Source organism: Cricetulus griseus, chromosome 2, assembly GCF_003668045.3.
Source record: "Cricetulus griseus strain 17A/GY chromosome 2, alternate assembly CriGri-PICRH-1.0, whole genome shotgun sequence".
In the NCBI taxonomy this organism is placed as follows: Eukaryota; Metazoa; Chordata; class Mammalia; order Rodentia; family Cricetidae; genus Cricetulus; species Cricetulus griseus.
This window is the reverse complement of record NC_048595.1, coordinates 22034961-22048605: the sequence shown is the minus strand read 5'-3', so window position 1 is coordinate 22048605 and position 13645 is coordinate 22034961.

Here is a 13645-nt window from a genome sequence, read left to right as displayed (position 1 = left end):
GATCCCAACAAGGATGGTGGCACTGAGACTGTTGGCCCTGTTACCAGCTAGGGAAGGAGGCTCAGAGCCCTAGGCACCTGAGCTGCAGCATCCAGTTGGCCTGTGGTACAGAGGGCATAGGCCAGGTTTCCTGGGGACCAGTGTGGTATCTCAGAATTCCCTCCACCGTTGCTACTTGGACACTAAGCAATGACATTGTGCCCAGCATATCAAGTGGTGTAAGGAGGAGAGGGCCTGTCTACCGTGTGCATTTCATGTAACAAAGGGCCAGCATCTCCAGGATGACACTGGAGCCAGTGGGGCCCTCGGTTTCTTTTCTTTGACACGTGGAGACTGTCCTGAAGTCACGACATGGATTTTGTGCTGCTGGGCCTAATGTTCCATATCAAGAAAAATAGAGTCCCACTGGCTGCAAACCTTCGAGGGAGCTTTTCCAGAAGGCCCCTGCAGTATCTCCTGCTGCTATTGGCTGGGGAGGCATGTCACATGACTACCAGTTTTGTTGTTGTTATTGTTGTTTCCAACAGAATAGACACTGTATTGACAAAGAAGACAGGCATCAGTGAGGAGCATGCACTCTGCCAAGACACCTGTGATCTCCCTTGGCATTCTCTTTGTTTGGTTGGCACTACCCTGGGAGCAAGTTATTCTGATCTCAGACAGTGAGAGGCTGAGCCCAGGTCCCTACAGCAACTGCAGACACCTAACACCTGTCTGATGCATCTAGAAGCACCCCCTAAATCTGTCCTCCTTCCCCCGGGGCCTTCCTTCCTCCTTCTTGACCTCTGCCTCCCCAGCTCCCAGTACATCTGTGCAGTGTGAGGGGAAGCACCTGTCTGTCACCTGCATTTCTGACATCACTTTAAGCCAAACTCAACAACCAGTTGTCCAAAGTCCAAACTAGAAAAATCTCCCTCTGCCCAAGGGTTTCTTACATCCTGGCAGTGGGACATTCATTCTCATTACTTGAGTAGAGGACACACGGGCAATGCCTATCAAAATTGAAATGCATGGGCCTTTCACTGAGCAAGGTGAGCAAGGTGTTACTCACCCCTATTCAGGGTTGTTGAGCTGTGTGTGCAATGATCCACTTCAGTTGCCAAAATGTAACAGCAAAAACAAGATCCTCTGGTATCTATGAATAAGAGAAGGATAACAAACAATGCCCTCTCTCTAGCAGCCATTAAAAGATAACAAGCTGAGCCCCTATGCACTGGCTCAGAAGGCTGTCCATCACTGTTTAGAATGAAAATGTTTGATAAATGCAAGTGTGGCATGTTGCTGCTCCAGTACAATTTTCAATCATTTTTGTAGATGCTCAGATAAATATCTTGGAGGAGGGACCTGGCGAGAAATCCTTCACAGAACCGAGGCTGCCTTGAGTAGCATTTCATCCCTGTTGCTGCTCATGAATGTTGTCAGTGTCCCCACACCCCTGCATTGTCAATTTCACCTCTCCACAGGCCATCCCCTTCAGAGGACTGCTGCAACTTTATTCTCTAATCTCTGGAAACCTGCATGGAGCACAAAGAAAAATGAAACAACCCCTTTCCTGCCACCTTGGTTTTATTACAGACATTTCCCCACCTCTCATCTGGCCCAGATTTCAGGCCCTCACCCTGCACTGTGATCAGATCATTTTTGTCGAAGTCACCAATGGCCTCATGGTGGATTGTTGACTGTCAGTGGCTCCTGAGCTGTGGGCCTTTGGCATGGTGACTTAAGTTATGGTCTGAATGTGAAATTCAGCCCCCTCAACAACTCATGTGTTTAAACACTTCATCTCCAGCTGGTGCTGCTTTTCGGGCAGGTTGGGGCACCTATGGGGAAGTAGGGCCTGGTTGGTGGATGTCTGTTTCTGAAGTAAGGTTTTGGGAACTTACGTCAACTTCTGCTGCTGGCCATTGCTCTCTACTTTCTGGTCCATGAAGACCTGGCACTAGATGTGCTTTCCTCCAATGACAACCCCTCCACTGTACCTTCCTTCCCCACTGTGAAACCAAGTGCCCCACTAAACCCTTCCCGTCTTAAGCAGTGTCTGCCAGGTTTCTGTGACAGCATGAGAATAGCACAGTTATTCTCAGTCTCTGAAGCCCTTCCTCCTGGTGGATCCGGGAACCACTTTCACTGTTGGTACTCCTCTGAGTCTCCCGGCTGCTCCCCCCATTATCTTTCCTGGTCACTCCTTGACTACCTTCCTGCCCTTCCACCAGCCCTGACTCTCTTGGGTTCTGATAGAAGCCTCCAAATGCCGCTGCCCCCTCCAGCCCACCACCTCACCATTTTTCCTCTAGGAATGTGCTTCTCACAAAGCAGCAGCGGTTTTAGAGAAAGACCCAGTCTCCTTGGGAGCAAAGCCCTACCCTAAACACTTGGGTATCCGCTGCATCTTCTGCTCCAGCCACTCTGGTCTCTGGCTTCTCTTTGGTCCTGCAGGTCTTCTCTGCTCATGGCCCTTTGTGCCTGGCCTTCCCCTCTTCAGCTTTGCTTAGTCCTCGTCAAGACGCCTCCTCAATGATGTTGACTCCTCTGACACCTCTATTTCTACCCAGTCTCCCACCCCCACAATGCTGTCTCTTAACACACCCTGCCATTGACTTCACTGTCAGTGAAATGGTGATGATCTATGGATGACCCATTGATTCAGTCCTTTCTCTCATTTGCCCAGAGGACCTGACTCAGCTCCTGTCATAGAGCAGACGGTGGGGAGGCCACTGTCATGACTCAGACAGTGACCAAGCTGTAGAGACCAGAATGCCCTGTATTGAGTTCTGCAGGATCCTGAACTCCACCACACCCCCAAAGAAAGCTGACATACCTACACAGAGTAGGTAGACCGTATGGGGAAGGTGTTCTTTCTAGAATTTTCTGTCTCTAGAAATAGGAAGCGATAGAGGAAAATGATTTGATTACAATATAATCTCAAAAGTAAATAATTAAAAAACAAGAAGTATTTATTGATATTGCCAGAAGACAAGAAAGTCATGATTGAATGTTATTTACAAATAGCTACAAATTCTTCCATGCCAGAGGAGCAGAACTAAGCACCCCAACAATACATCCTATAGGTTCCCATCTTGCAGACAAGGCTTAGCTGGAGAGGCTGAAGGAGTCTTCCCAATATCCCAAGATGCAGTGCCTTGTGTCAATTCTGAGACCTGCAAAAAAATATCAACCCACTCTTCCTTCAGGACAAGGGCATCAGAGTGCTCATTTCCCGAAAACCAGGGGGACAGAGACATGCTTGGGCATTTGTATCTGTCTTGGAGTTTTCTACTCATGGTGATTTTCAGACACTGGTCTGAAGTCCTTTCTGAGGCTGAGCTGGGAGCATGAGGAATTTAAGCAGCTTGATACTCCAGATGCTATCTTTGAGGAGATCTGGGTGAGGGGTGGGAACAGCATGTCAGGGAACCTTAGAACTGTGTGTGTTCCCCTCTGGTATAGTTACAGCTGCTTCTCCAGGTGTCATGCGTGACCTTTACTTGAGACCCAGCCTCAGGAGAAAAGGTTCTCAGGAGGAAGAGACATTATGGCTTCCAAAAGGCTTTCCACAGGCTTCTTGAAGAGCTCTCTTCTCTGGGACTCACAGGGAGACCACTGTGAAGAACACACAAATGAGCCCCTCAGAGCGATGAGGATGAACTTTGAAATCCATGAAAAATCCATGAAATCCAACAAGCTCCAGCCACACCCAGAGAAAGCTGGGTGGTCGCAAGAGTGTCCTTTCAAGTTCTGCATGCCCCAGGGAAGTCCTTCCGAGTCTCATGCAGCTTATGCTGGTCTCAAACTCCTTATGTAGCTGAGGGTGACCTTGAACTTGATCCTCTTGCCTCTGCACCGAGTCCTGAGTGTTAGAATTACAGGTGAGTGCTATCTCTCCTGGTTTGTGTGACACTGAGGACACTGAGAGCTTCATGTGTACTAAGCAAGCACTCTACCAAATGATTTACATTTCCATCTTCCGGGCATTTCTTTTATAAACAAGCACTCTGTGTACTCCTCATATAGACCTGCTCAATTTCCATTCTGGGTCTGTCCAGTGTAATGAGCATCCTATCTGTGTCAGAGCTATGTGGGGCAGCAGTCTAGGAACTGTAGTGAGTAGGGATGTAGATAATCCGTGTTCAAAGGGGAAGGGGAACTGGCCCATCCACTCTCTCACAGGGGGCTTCTAGAGAATTTTTCAGTAGCTGCTCATGGTAGTTCAAATGTGATTGGTCCCCTTAAGCTCATAGGAAGTGGTACTATTAGGAGGTGTGGCCTTCTTGGAGGAAGTGTGTCACTGTGGAGGTGGGTATTGGGGTCTCTTATGCTCAAGCTACACCCAGTGCCAGTTCACTTCCTTCCTGTTGCCTGCAGATCAAGATATAGGACTGGAAGCTCTTTCTTTAGCACCATGTCTGCCTGCACACTGCCACATCCCACCATGATGATAGTGAACTAAACCTCTTAACTGTAAGCCACCCAATTACCTGTTTCCCTGTATAAGAGTTGCCATGGCCACAGTGTCTCCTCACAGCAGTATAAACCCAAACTAAGACACTGCTACTAGGCAATAGACATTAAGAACTGTCTGCACTGTCTGTCTGTCTGTCTGTCTGTCTGTCTGTCTGTCTGTCTGTCTGTCATTCCAGCCAAGACTCAGACAGGAGGAAGCATCTCTGATATCCAGTTGGCGGAGGCATCCAGGGCTCCACAGTAGGCAGAAGTGGTGAAGGGAATACAAACACACTGACTTTCCTGTCACCACTGCCGCTGTGAAGAACCCACAGTGAGGTCCCACAAAGGGATCAGGATAGACTTTGAAACCGATGAAAGTCGTGGGAGGCAGTCAGTGACAGTGACGCTCAGAGAAGCCAGGATGGAGGGCGTCCTTTCAAGTTCTACATGCCCCAAGCTGCCCTGCAGCTCAATTTGCCTGCAGATCCCTGGTAGCCAACTGTCCATGTCACTGATGAGAGCAGGAGGGCAATGCAAGCCACCAGGACAGGACTGCAGTCATATCTGAATTTTTATCTTATTATTTATACCAGGAATGAGTTTATTTATTAAAGAAACAGTTGAAAATGGGATATATTTCCAAAGACACAACAACAAAGCAGTTTGATAGCATCTAAAAGACCAGCCCCTCATGTGGCTGTGGTAGATAAAACTGGGTAATACAAAGCCTGTGGTCCTGATGCTGAGCTGGCATGTAAGGAGCATCAAGGCTGCAGCACTGCTATGATAGCTGTGCAGTTGTGGTCGCTGCTCCAGGCCATCACTGGTCATCACACTTTTGTTGCTTAGTGACATTCCCTCTCCATAGCTCCTCTGAATCATCACTGAAGTCAGAACATGCTTCCACCGACCTGAGACCAGGCTAGAAGGTTCAGGAAAATCCCAGTGTCCTCTGTTTCTGCTGGATTGGTGACTCTGTAGCAGGGACAGAATCACTTGTGTACCCTTTCTACAGGCTTTGTTCCCATTTTATCCAAGAGATAACAGAGGCCAGCAACTGTCCTTAGAGTATGCAGCCTAGATCCCTCTCAGTGACGGCTGAGGGCTCATCTTGACTGTAGCATCAAGAATTCAAAGGTTTGCTGAGGAAATCAGGACAATTGGCCTGCTTGAGCAGGCCGTCCTTTTCCGGATCGTTAGCAACAGATCCGTATTGGACTGCGCCACCCAGTGCGGCCTCACCTCCCCCCACTCCAGACATGGCTGAGAAGACCATCAATAACCTTGACAAAATCTAAATAAAAGTGTCTCCGGTAACCGTAGGGGAGGGATGTGCGGGTGCTTCTCGAGAAGTCCATAAATCTGGGGCTGATGGATCACCTGGGCAGGTACTTCGCCACCACCGTCCTGGCTTGGGACCAGAAGTAGCGTAATTACTGCTCCAGCGGCGGTTATCTGAGCTAGCCAGTCCATTTTTCTCTTTTATTACCATTGCATTTCAGGAAAGTGTCCTCTGCAGACCCCTCTTATCTAAATGTTGGATTTATTTGATGGCTCCGCCAAGACTGGGCAGTGGAACCACAGCTTGCCCTGCAATAAGAGGGACTCAGTCCCCGAGCCTACCAGCCCAGAGGGCTCTTTCGTGGCATGATGGGTGGGTAGCTGGATAGCTAACCATTCATAACTGCCAACCCCATCATTGTGGTACCATTCATTTTTCTTCCTTTCCTGTTCCCCTGCTGCAGACCGGCTGTACCCAACTCAATGCAGTAGAATGCGGCTGGGGTTGAGCGTGAATGTCCAGGAAACATAGAAAGGGACAGGGACAGCAACCAGTACGATCCCTTTCTCTGTCCACTCTCAGCATCCTTATCATTGTGTGTTCTGTTGCAGTCAACAAAACTACAGATTCCAAGGGACCTTTTCTTTCTCTCCCCCTCTCTTTCCCTGGCCCTTGTGTATATGTATGTCTACACACATGTGTATAGATGCTCTCACCTATGAGTGATCATGAGGAAGCCAGAGGTTGACTTTGGATGTCTTCCTCTATCACTCTTCACTTTATTTTTTGAGACAGGAATGCTCATCGAACTGGTAACTCACTGATTGGCTATATTGAATCGCAGGACCCAGCCTCTTGGGATGATAGGTGCATGGTACCATGCTTATATGTGGTATATAGGTTCGAGTGTGGATGGGATCACCTGCCTGTTTGTGCATGGAGGCAAAGGAGGACGTCAGGTGCCCTGCTCTATAACATTGTCCTTTGAGGCAGGGTCTCTCACTGAACCTGAAGGTAGCTGGCAGCCAGTAAACCCCAGTGTCTTCCACCTCATCAAGCTGGGGTTATAGGCATGGGTACAGCTATGGCTGGTTTTTCATGTGAGGATCTGAACTCAGGTCCTCATGCTTGCACAGCAAGTACTCTTACCCACTGAGCCATCCCTCCAGCCTCATTCTCAACCAAGCCTTCATACTTGTGAGCAAACATTCTATGCACCGAGGTATCTCTTCAGCCCCTGGGAGCTCTTTTTGAGTGAATTTACCGGATGCACTGATATGCTGGGCCCAAACCATATGTTAGAATTAGTAGGCTTTTCTGAGTAATGTCAGCTCCCGTGAAAACAGACAGGCACTCCACCTGGGTGCTACTGAGACTCATGACTCAGCACAGTAACAGTTTATGAAACGTTGAAATCTATTACCTTGTCACACCATTGCTCCACCATTAACCACCAAGGCCTCACAGGGCAAGTCTACAGTCTTGGGGACATGATGCTTCCATTTTGTTCTTACTGCCCTTATTTAGAAGCTTTTTAACCTTTGTAAAATATGGCTCAATGTCATATCCATTTTCCTTACAATAGGAAGAACCAGAGGACTCAGACTGGAAACCATACACTTGATGACTTGCATGCCATTGGTAGACATTAGTCATTTACTGTACCTTGCTGCAGTGGAAGCTGGGAAATGTAGTTTTATTCTGTGCAGCTTAAATGTGAGGCTTTCTAACTAAAGGAAGAAGTGGATAATTATGGTGGGGAGCAGACAGGAACTGTGCTAGCCACAGTTGGGTATATGGGTAAGAAAAGTATTTGGGGCTGAAGTAGAGGCGATTGGTTACATGAGTATACTCTGTTCTTGTCTAATTTTCCTGAGTGCCTTGGTCCTCCTTGAGTGACTTTTCTCAACTTCTTTCTGATATGTGATTCTTTTCTTTTCTCTTTTGGTTTTTCGAGACAGGGTTTCTCTGTGGCTTTGGAGGCTGTCCTGGAACTAGCTCTTGTAGACCAGGCTGGTCTTGAACTCACAGAGATCAGCCTGCCTCTGCCTCCTGAGTGCTGGGACTAAAGGGGTGCGCCAGCACTGCCCGGCGGTATGTGATTATTTTCTTATCTGCAATTAAAAGTGATGTCTGGGGACTGGAGGGATGACTCAGGGGTTAAAAGCACATGCCACTCCTGCAGAGAAACTGAGTTTGGTTTCCAGAGCTTATGTCAGTTAACTCTAGCCCAGGGAATCTGTTGTCCTCTTTTGGCCTCTATAGGCACCTACACTCATTTGTGTGCACGTGCGCGCACACGTGCACACACACCCATACACACACACTTTGAAAAATTAAATAAAAATTTTAAAGTGCATTCTGGGTCTTCTGACACCTCTGGGAAAATTTGGAGAATTTAGTCATTGGAGCCCACTTTGTGCCTAGTTCTATGCTGGATGCTGAGGGTACAGCAGAGAGCAGGAGCAAGAATGGGTTCTTCCAACTACGGGACAGCCATGGTACACATTGGAAGAGCCATGGTACACATCCACAGGCATGATGACTTTTGCTTCAAGCCAAGATGGAGTCACAGGTTCTAGATGTATCCTTATGTTTGAAAAGAACTACCAAAAGCAAAGCTAGTCAAAACATAAAACAAAAATACTAAACAAAACCTCCCAGAACTTTCCGGAAATGAGGCATCAGCAGATAGGACCTTATGATTCTTGGAATACAAGGAATGGAACCCAAGCCCCAGGTTTATTTCAGCTATGTGTGCCTAAAAGCGTCTTTATTGTCTTTTGTTACCCTTGTGCTCGTCTCTCTGTATGTGACATGTCTTTCCCTCCTTTGCTCTGAAGCCTCTCTCTTAATCAGTGGTTCTGAGCACCTCTGCTATGGTGTCAGTATCAGATTTCACCCCCTCCATCTTTTTTGAAGGTGGGTGAGTGCTGGGGGTTTATGGAACTTCTTAGACCCATTTTTGTTTTGTTCTGCTTCATCAAAATGGCTAATTTTTGGCCATTCTCTTTTTGAATCATTTCTCTGTCCTGAAGAATTAAGAACCAGGAGATTTAGCTCCGTTGCAGTGTTTCAGGCACAAGAGAGATGATACTACACACAAATACAATCCCGCCGTGGAACAGAGCGCTGGAAATGGTAATTACACACATTAATACCCCGTAGTTCCTCTGATTAATTAACTATCTTTAAAGGGTTATTGACTGCTTGGAGACTGATAATAGCAAAGGGTTGAGCTGACAACATACTAACAACATGATAACAGAAGTAAAATGAGCAGCAGTCAAAAAGCCCAGAGATAAGAAACATGCCAAAAAAGTTCTTATATGTGAAATGGTATGAGTCACTTATAATATAAGCCCCTAGGCAGCCATTAAGGTGCCTATGCACCTATACAAAGAGCTGGTGAAAGACAAAAGGAGAACAAAATAGAATCCTGATAATAGTTACTCAAACTGAAGGCAGCAAAAGAAGGGCCAGTGAACAGAAACAAATGTGACACAGAAAAGCAAGGACCCAGGCTGCCCTAGGTGACTCTTAGAGTTTCTATCACTATGATAGACACGATGACTAAAAGCAACTTGAGGAGGAAAGGGTTTTTCCCTTACACTTCCCATCACAGTCTACCACTGAAGGAAGTCAGGACAGGAACTAAAGGCAGGAATGGAAACAGAAGTTATAGAGGAGTACTGCTGACTGGCTTGCTCTTCAGGGCTTTCTTAGCCTGCTTTATTTTAGCACCTAGAACCATCTGTCCAGGTGTGGTACCACCCACAGTGAGCTGGGGCCTCCCACATTGGTCATCAATCAAGAAAATGTACCACAGGCTTGTCCACAGGACAATCAGGTTGGGGTATTTCCTCACTTTGTTCCTTCTTCCAAAATGACTCTACCTTGTATCAAGTTGCCAAAAATCTGACTAGGACAGGAATGAACTGCCTCCCACAGGCTCCTGTCTTAATTCTTAGTCTAGAGGTGGGTTGTACTTTTGGGGGAGATTCTGAAAGGTGAGACCTCGCTGGAGGAAGTATGTCACTGTTGTGTGTCCTTGGAGCCTCTAACCTTGGTCCCTCCCTGTGTTCTTTCTCTCTGCTTCCTTGAGGTGAAAAACCCTGTAACCAGTCCTACCCCTATGGTGCTCAGGCACCTGGGACCTACTGACCAGGACAGACTGCTCAGAATCCATGAGCCAAAACACACAAATGGACAAACAGACAGACAAAAAAACCAAAAAGCCAAACAACCTTTCTTTCTTCTGGTTTTTTAATCAGGAATTTTAATCACAAAAGTGGTGAACACAAAGATTATATTTAAAACCAAACTATGTATAAAATTGTGTTAAATGTGGATAATATAAGAACAAATATGGGGGTGGTCACAGGGTTTGGGAAAATACAACTATAAGCTAACCGCAGGAATCCCCCCTTAGGTATTAAGACACAGATAGGCAATGAGGAAAATGATGGCGTATGATTTATGCACAGCAGAAATGGCTAGCTTCATATCACAGTAGCTTTCTGGCCAAAGAATTCTACTACTGGAGGTGCAGTGGGGCCTTTCTAGTGACAGAGTTGTCCCCTTGTCAACAGAACATCTAAAAGGAGAGTCTCAAAATGAGAAAGCAAAGCTAGACAGAACTGCAAAGATAGACCCACTGCGACCTACAGATGACTTCCATGTCACCTCACAGTAACTGATGGGATGATTGGATAGTAGAAAAGGGCATGGAAAATTCCATCACACCATCAAACAACTGCCTCTAATTGACATTGATAGAACTCTGTGCAACACTGTAACTCAGCACATGCTGTATTCACGGGCATCTGGTACTTTTAATAAGTTGGAATATATGAACCGAGTCTCAGTAATTTAAAGAGATCCCAGCCTTTAAAAAATATGTTGTTTCTTGATAATAAAATGAATCAGAACTCAAAAGCAAAGAGACAGAGTTGTGAACTGTTTGGACATTGAGTAAATACACTTATAAACAAGTAAACTTAAAAACCATGAATCAAGGAGTAATTAGGAAACTTTCTGAACTGAATGAAAATGGAAAAACAAGTCGAATTTACAACCTGCCACTAAATCAAAGGAATGTATTTGTGTGTCAAATACTCAACATGTAAATGAGAAAGGTCTTAACCAATGGCCTCAACTTTCACCCTAGGGGCCTAGAAGAGCAAACTCAGCCCATAATAAATAAGGGAAAGGAGACAGTGAAGATTAGATCAGAAATTGGTGTCACTGGAATAAAAAGCAACGGAGAGAGATGAAAATAAAAACCCAGCTACTTGAGATGACGCATGGAGTAATAAACACACAGAGTGATTAGGAACACAGAGAGGAAATAGATGTTTCAGAAATAAGAGAAGACACCACTGCCAAGCAGTTCACAGATACTAAAATGTGTATAAGAGAACAATGTGAACAGCTTTATGCAAAACAAACCTGGCAGGCCAAAGATAGGGGTGGGGCATGCATTTGTATGTGTGCCATGGCGAATGTGTGTGGAGGTCAGAGGATGTTTTTGGGCACTTGGTTTTTTCCTTCCATAATGAGGGTCCTGTGGCTCAAACTCAGGTCCTCCAGCTTGGCAGCAAGCGCCTTTACACACTGAGCCATCTCACTGGCCCCAGAAACTAGTTTTTGACTCCACCTATAGAGTCAGTTGCAGTGTGGATATTTTCATCTCCAATCACGCCACAACTCCATCCCCAGCTGAGAAGAGGCACCAGAGTTCCGCCCTAGTGAATGAACTGAAGATGTTACAAAAGTTCCCGATGGACAGAACTCACCCCTGCCCCCTCCCACCTGCCTCAGAAGGATGAAGGCATCTCCTCTGGAGGATGCACTCAGGGTGCCATCTTGGAAACAGAAAGACCAAGCCCTAAACTGCAGGCCCCTTGCAGCATAGGAATTAAAAAAATTAAAGGTGAAGACTTCATGACAGGGACTTATGGAGGTCTTGTTTGGGTCCTTAATTCCTACCAAGGCTGATATGGTGACCTCTTGGTTGGCAACCTGTGAGACTGTTGAATGATGGGAGGACCTCTAAGAAGTGTGGTCTACTGGGAGGAAGAGAAATCACTGGGGGCATGTCCTCGCAGGGGATCTTGTTACCCCAGTCCTTGCTTGTGCCTCTTTATTTTCTGGACACTGTGATGTGGGGCAGCTTTGTGTCACCAGGAATCCCTGTCTTGATGTGTGGTCCAAATTGATGGGGTCCAGAGATCACAGATTGAAATCACAAAGCCAAAATTAACTTTCATCCTCTAAAGTTATTTATCTCAAGTATTTTTGCTTCGGCGACAATAATCCAACACAGGGCTACTGGGCTGTCTCTGCCCAACCCAAGTGGCAGTCTTCTCTGTCAAGCCAGGGCTTCGACTTCAGTGCTTGCTGTATGAGGTACATGCCAGGCAGAAAGGCAGGTGATAACTAGCCTCTAAGAGACACAAGTCACCTGTCTTTCAGAGAGGTTTTCTTGTCCTGCCAGGTCTCACCGCCCTGTTTCAGCCCCAAATGAGCACCCAGAGACATATATTAATTATTAAACTGTTGGCGGATGGCTTGGGCTTCTTTTTGGCTACTTCAGTCTTAATTACTAACACATTTATATAAATCTATGTATTTTCCACGTGGTCTGGGCTTGTACCCGAGAATGCCCAGACCTGTATCTCCTTTTGGCAGCTTCTCTCCGCCTACCTTTCTCAGAATTCTCCTCGTCTCCTAGCTCAGTCTATTATTCTGCTTCATTAGCCAAACAGTGTTTTATCCATCAACCAAGAAGAGAAACATATATACAGAAAGACATCCCCCATCACACCTGCTTTACTCCCTCCACTGGGAAAGAGGCTCCACGGTGGTGCCATCTGCCTGGACCCATTCACAGCCCCGTTGAGGTGGAAAGGGACAGGCTGCCTGGTGGTCTTTGAACTTTTAGTCACCATCCATAGGAAAGCTACTTTGGGGCTGACACTGTGAAAGATGAGCACCTCTGAGGATGTGACATTTGACTGGAGCTAACCATAGACTCTCAGAATGGGCAAACATCTTAGAGGCAGATCCTCTGGTCCTGGCTCACCTAGAATCCTCCAGAAGTTGGTGCTATGGTTGATATGTCCCAAAACAGTAAATAAGCAAGCATAATATTCATGGAACTTGTGCAGGGGCCTCTGAGTTGAGGTTGGTGGGCAGGGGGTCCATGGCACAGTGAGGCACATAGACTAGCCACTGTACACAGAAGCCTCTGGCCCTGGCCAGCTGGCCAGGCAAGCATCCTCATGTTGCCAGACAATGTATTTCTAGGCAAAAATAGACCAATCTGTAATCACTGCAAGGCCATCCACTTTGGGGAAATATTTCCTGCAGAAAAAGCAACAACAAATCTGTAGATAGCCTAAAGCCTTCGGTCCACAGTCCGGCTCAGCCTAACATCTGCGTAGACACATGTGGCCTTTTCCTGTGGAGGACACAAAAAGCCATGCAGGCTCCATGAAACCCCCTCACTGCCCCATCTCCTCTTTGCCCTCACTCTGGCCTCTGCCTGCACACCCCCTCACACACACCGCTTCCCTCATGCTTGTGTTTATTTTCAGAGCCTTGGGATCCTCCCCAAGCCTGTGACATTTACTCTTCAGAATGAGAATCTTTTCTATTTCTGGTTCCCAGAGTGAGGCTGCTGGTGAGATTTTCCCATCCTCCTCCTGCCCTGCAGGAGGGGATGAGCTAGGGCAGGGCACCCACTGTGTCAACCAGTAACTATAAAGCACTTGCTACATGCCAGGCCTTCCTTGTGAGTTGAGTTCCAAACCCAAGACAGGCATGCAGGATGTTTTCAGTGATGCAGGCCCAGTCAACACAGAGCCTGTCCTCCGCAGAAGGATGGGAAGGGGATGGACAGGGGAGGGTCAGAGC